At 40.7% G+C, this 4,839-nt stretch overlaps 1 non-coding gene across 1 annotated transcript; it reads right to left on the bottom strand.

The window, feature by feature from the left end:
• Positions 1 to 233: 233 nt before the first annotated feature.
• Positions 234 to 337, bottom strand: LOC112746258 (small nucleolar RNA R71). The gene has a single exon (XR_003174151.1). It is a non-coding gene; the product is annotated as a small nucleolar RNA R71 (small nucleolar RNA).
• Positions 338 to 4,839: the final 4,502 nt, after the last annotated feature.

Genomic DNA, 4,839 nt, shown 5'->3' with positions numbered 1-4,839 from the left:
ATAGACTCTCACAGGAAGATCCAAACTTATTCATTTCTAACTTCTTGCAGATTTGTGATACTGTGAAGACGAATGGAGTGAATCATGAGGTCTACAAGCTCATGCTCTTCCCATTTGATGTAATGGACAGAGCAAAGTAGCGGCTTGACTCTTAGTCCAAGGAGAGCCTGGACACGTGGGACAAGGTGGTCACTAGATTTCTGACCAAGTTCTTTCCACCTCAAAAGCTGACTAAGCTTAGGATAGATGTCCAAACCTTCATACAGAAAGATGGAGAGTCTTTCTATGAAGCTTGGGAGAGATACAAGCTGATGATTAGGAAGTGTCCTCCTGACATGTTTTTAGAATGGACCAGGCTGCAGATCTTTTATGATGGCCTCACTGAGATGGCCAAGATGTCACTGGACAACTCTGCAGGTAGTTCCCTACATATGAAGAAGATGCTTGAAGAGGCTAATAAGCTTATTGAGATGGTTGCTAACAACCAATATGCACTTCTGAGAGGAACCCTTTGAACTCTGGTACTATGATAAACCACTATTTTATGGTTTATCTTGTGCTCAATTGAGTGGTTATTATCGATTCTTTACTCACTTATTCATATAAATTGTATGGTTTTACAAATCCTTCATGATTCTGTGATATAATTGAAAACATGTTTCCTAGACCTTTAAACTGTCAAATTTTAATTATCCTTTATTACCATTCGATGCCGTGATATATGCGTTAAGTGATTTTAGGGATTACAGGGCAGGAATGGCTCAGAGGATGGAAAGGAAGCATGCAAAAGTGGAAGGAATACAAGAAACTGAAGGAATTGCTAAAGCTGTCTAGCTTGACCTCCTGATACTAAATTGACCATAACATGAGCTACAGAAGTCCAAATGAGGCAGTTCTAATTGCGTTGGAAAGCTAACATCCGGGGCTTCGCAACAATATATAATTTGCTATAGCTGCCCTGAAGATAGGCAATGGGCATGCGTGGATCACGCGCACGCGTGACCTGGCAAAAATCCAATCCATGCTCACGCGTGGACGACGCTCACGCGTGGACGATGCTCACGCGTGACTTTGCCGCGTGCTGGACGTATCAGAAATTGCTGGGGGCAATTTTTGGGCTGTTTCTGACCCAATTTTCGGCCTAGAAAACACATATTAGAGGCTATAAAGTGGGAGAATCCATCAATTCATGAAGACAACATTCATAATTCACAATTTTTAGGTTTTAGATGTAGTTTTCTAGAGAGAGAGGCTCTCACCTCTCTCTTAGGTTTTAGGATTTAGGATTTCTCTTAGTTTTAGGTTTATGGTTTACTTCTTCTTCATTCAAGGTTCAATGTTCCTTTAATTTAGTTTTTCTTCTACTTTTATTTATTCTAATGCTTTCACTTGTTAATTACTTATGTTGCCAATTGGCTTATGAACTCTTCATGTTAGATTTGAATATTCTATTTAATATAATTTGAGGTATTTCAGATTTATGATTGCTTTCTTCTATTTATGATATAAATAATTTAGATTTTTCCCCCTTTGCTTTGGTTGAGTAATTGGTGACACTTGAGTTATCAAACTCAGCTGTTGATTGAAAATTGGAATTTGCTTATTGATTTGGATCCCTCTAAAGCTAGTCTTTCCATAGGAGTTGACTAGGACTTGAGGAATCAAATTGATTAGTCCATTTGACTTTCCTTTTTTTAGTAAGGGTTAACTAAGTTGGAGCAAAAGCCAATTCTCATCACACCTGATAAGGATAACTAGGATGGAATTTCTAGTTCTTATACCTTGCAATGGTTTTCATGATAATTAATTTACTTTCTTGTTAATTTATTTTCCTGTTCCTTATTTCAAAAACAAAAAAATATACCTTTTTCCATAACCAATAATAAATCATACTTCCCTGTAATTCCTTGAGAAGCGACCCGAGGTTTAAATACTTCGGTTATAAATTTTATTGGGTTTGCTTAAGTGACAACCAAAACTTTTGTACGAAAGGATTCTCTGTTGGTTTAGAAACTATATTTGCAACGTGATTATTTTTGTAAAATTCCTTACCGGCAAAAATCCGTTCGTCAAAATGGCGCCGTTGTTGGGGAATTGCAAACGTGTGCCTTATTATTGGTTATTGTAAATATTTTATTTTGCTTGTTTATTTGTTTTTATTTTTGTTTTTAATTTTTATTAGTTACTATGAGTTCTCACCCCCGTCTCTTTGAGTTTGGTTCTAATGTTGTTGAAAGGAGTGGAAGCTATAACAGAAACATGCATCAAGGTCGAAACAATTACAGATGGAAGGAGCCACGAGGATCTGATCAACCCTTTTGGCAACAACACCTTCCAAGATACCATGGACAACGACCATTCTACAATGCATGCCAATACAATAGTTATGGTGGACCTTTTCGTGACAACCAACCTCCACCAAATTACTATGGTTAAGAGCCATTCCAAGGTGCGTACCAAGATGATAGATATGGTAGACCCCCTTGTAGTTACCAGCAAGCTCCATCATATGCCAATAAACCACCTCCTCAACATAGCTTTGAACCACCATACTCACAAGCCACCTACAACCATTCACCTCCATATAATCCTAACCCTTATTCACCCCAATTCCAATCTAATTACTCCCAAGAACCACCACTTCCATATACACCATGTCCATATCCATCGACCCAAGAATCACAGGCTTGCCTCAAGAAAATAGTAGATCAATTTCATGCAACCTTTCATCAACTGGAGCAGGCAATAAATCAATTACCTTCCAGACGTTCGGACACTCAAGGAACCCCCATGGCTTCATGTGGAGAATCTAATGAAGAACGTAGCATGAAGGAGACACTAGAAACTCCAGTGGACAGTAAGGAGCATGACTTTGAATTGGAACAAGTGGAGGAAGCTGGAATTATCGAAGAAGAAGAATTTGTTGAAGACTTAGGAGATGCGGAACGTCCATGGGAAAGCCCAGTCATAGAGCCCCCTTCTAAGGAGTTTGAATTTGATGTTGAGGAGGGTGTACAACCTCCAAGGCATACCATGGTTGAAGACTTTGAAGGGAATGATCAAGAGATAGATTCAATCATTGATGAATTCTTATCTACATTTGAATCCTCTCCCATTGGACTAGACATGGAGATCAAAGAAGAAGAAGCACAACCTCCCATGCCATTGGTGAATAATGAAGAAGAGATCAAATTGGAAGAAAGCTACCGAGAGGAAGATGTTGATATTGAAGAAGCTTGCAAAGAGGTGGAAGTTGTCAAAGAAGAGCCCAAGGGAATGGAGCTGGAGATCACCTTGCCAAGGTTGTTGGAGACCTCTCCCCCAAAGCCATCACCATCCATCCCTTCATTCAAGTGGGTAAATCTCTCATCTCTAAGCTTAATTAGCCCACTTGAATATGCCTTGCTTGAGGCGGATGGGCAACTTAGAGCTCTTTGTGGCTATAAGAGTAAGAGGGAGATGGTTAGTGGTTGGCAACACAATCCTAGGTTCATTGTGGTAGGAAGCTCATGGCTGAATTATCATGGTTGGAAGAATACTAAATTGTATGGGTCTAGAAAGTTGTTTGGATGTCTCAATGAGAATTTAAATTGCGTGCCACCCAGTTGGAACAATGATGATCACGGCAAAGACGGGTGCAAAAGCAACGTTTGGGACCCCGTAATTCATTCTAGCAACCAACATTCCCGGAGCCATGTCACTTGCTTTAACTTGCTTGAAGGCTTTGTGCAACTAGTATGGGATCCCGGAGGAGGCTATTGGAATTGCAAACATTGGTGGAGATTCCTGGATGAGTTCAAGCACAAGCCACCATGACACGGAGCTCACCATATGTCCAACTTAAGGACTTTAACTAAAAGTGCTAGGTGGGAGACAACCTGCCATGGTATAATCGTTCCTTTTATTCCTAGTTTATTTTATTTTAATTTTATTAGTGTCATTCATAATGTTTGCATTAGCATCTGCATGCTGCATTCTGCATTTTGCATTAAAAAAAAAACGCGTCCCACGCGTGCGCGTGAATCACGCGCACGCGTCACATGCGACGCTAAACCTTACAGAAAGTTACGCGGGAGAATGGCTGGAGGCGTGCTTTAGGCACAAACACGCCCACGCGTGCGCGTCCCTGATGCGTCCGCATCAATTACAAAATCAGTCTTCCACGCGTACACGTCACCCACGCGTACGCGTGACCTTACAAATCGGCGTAAAGAGGTGTCAGGCCGAAAGTTGTGCTGGCCTAGTGCGGGCACTGTGCCCAAGGCACAACATCACCCACGCGTACACGTCCCTGACGCGTACGCGCCATTTTCAAATTTTGCACACTCACGTGTACGCGTCAATGATGTGCACGCGTCGTTTGAAATTTTGGCACACACTCCAAAACAAACAGAGAGTTGTGCGCGCGCAAGGATGCCTTCGCGCGAGTAGCACAAACATGGTCACGCGTACGTGTGACCGACGCCCACGCGTCACCTTCCAAATTTTGCGACCCACGCGCACACGTGGAGTACGCGTGCGCGTCAATAGCGCAACATCACCAGATCCCTGCACCGCCACTTTTATTATCTTTTCTTTTCTAATCCTTATTTCTTTCTTCTTTCTTTTTCTTCTTTCTTCTTTATTATCCATTCTTTTTCTCCTTCTTTCTTCTTCCTTTCTTACTTTCTTTTTCTTCATCTCTTTAACTTCTCATCCTTCTTTTCTCTCATTCTATTTTACTTAATTTATCTACATACTTTCATTCATTGCATTTTAATTTTGTGCATATTTTTATTTTCTTTTCTAAATTTATTATTTTTCCATTGGTGTTAAATTTTCTTATTCAACTGTTGCATC

The sequence above is a fragment of the Arachis hypogaea genome, chromosome 14, assembly GCF_003086295.3.
Source record: "Arachis hypogaea cultivar Tifrunner chromosome 14, arahy.Tifrunner.gnm2.J5K5, whole genome shotgun sequence".
NCBI classification, from domain to species: Eukaryota; Viridiplantae; Streptophyta; class Magnoliopsida; order Fabales; family Fabaceae; genus Arachis; species Arachis hypogaea.
Note: the sequence above shows the minus strand (reverse complement) of the source record. Positions and strands in the feature narration are given on the sequence as shown.